The 1369-nt window shown below is 32.8% G+C and overlaps 1 pseudogene; it reads right to left on the bottom strand.

Moving 5' to 3' along the window:
• Window positions 1–605: 605 nt before the first annotated feature.
• On the bottom strand, window positions 606–704 carry LOC144326477 (U6 spliceosomal RNA; annotated as a pseudogene).
• Window positions 705–1369: the final 665 nt, after the last annotated feature.

Below are 1369 nucleotides of genomic sequence, written 5' to 3'. Positions count from 1 at the left end.
TTGTAGGAAAATACTAACATAGTATAACAGGTTACCAATAAAGGTTAATTTTAGATGAATTTGAAATTAATTTATTGGAATGTCAATGGGCTAAATGATAAACTTAAAAGGAATAAGATTGAACATATTGAACATATTTTTTTTTGGGGGGGGGGGAATGGGATGTGATTAGTCTACAAGAAACCCATGTAGCAAGAAAACATAGGAGGATATTGGAAAATAAAAGGCTGGGCCAGGAATTCATAGCTTCAGATTGTAAAAAAAAAAAGGAGGGGTAGTGATCTATGTGACTACTAAACTCCAGGCTAAACAATTATTTAAGGATGAAGGAAGGATGGACACTGGGAGTAGACATATCAAAGGGGAAAGAATGTGTAGTGATAGTGGGAATATATGCACCTAACGGGAACAAAACATAATACTTCAAACAAGTGGAGGAAAAATTAGTTGACTACAATAATGAAGAGATTATACTTATGGGATACTTCAATGGGATTGCCTCACTTAGACTTGGGAGAACAGAAAATGAAAGGAAAACTAGAAAAGGGAGGTTGCACAACTCCTTTTTTCAGTTGGTGGATAGCTTTAATCTACAGGATCCTTGGAGATGTAAAAAAAACCCATTGGAAAAACAATATACGCAGGGGCCATGCTAATCTTCTCTGTATCGTTCCAATTTTAGTATATGTGCTGCCGAAGGGTGATATGAATGGAGTAGTTTCAATGTAAATGGATAGGTTGAGAGCAAGTGGAAAAGTTAAGGAAGGAAAATTACCTAAGACTTTTTTTTCTATGACGGAGAACTGTAATTTGATAGATATTTGGAAGCTAAGACACCCATTAGACAAACAATTTACTTATTTCTCAGAACCAAATCAATCAATGTCAAGAATAGATCATGTTTGACTTTCCAGTGAATTAACACCAAGAGTGTCAAAAATAAAAATACAACCAAAGGTACTTTCGGATCATAATGCAATAAAATGTGTAATAAACGGAATAGATGAAAAAACCTTTCGATGGAGAGTAAATGAGAGCTTATTTGATGATCAAAAAATAGTTGAGAAGGCACAGAAGAACTTGACAGACTTTTTTGTAAATAACTGTAATAAAGGTGCAAAAATGAGCATAGTATGGGATGCCAGCAAAGCAGTAATGTGAGGGTTCTTTATACAGCAGAATACCATTAAAAATTAATTCAGAGAAAAAGGGAGAAAAGAAATATTAAAACAAATAATGGAAGAAATTAATTGAAAGTCCAAATAGTCTGAAAATAAAACAGAATATTAAAATTCTACAAACCCAATTTGCAATGATAATAAATAAAGAAGTAGAATTAAAAGAATGAGACAAAATAACTTTGAATATG

Source organism: Podarcis muralis, chromosome W (assembly GCF_964188315.1).
Source record: "Podarcis muralis chromosome W, rPodMur119.hap1.1, whole genome shotgun sequence".
In the NCBI taxonomy this organism is placed as follows: domain Eukaryota; kingdom Metazoa; phylum Chordata; class Lepidosauria; order Squamata; family Lacertidae; genus Podarcis; species Podarcis muralis.
This window is presented reverse-complemented; position numbering and strand designations above follow the sequence as displayed.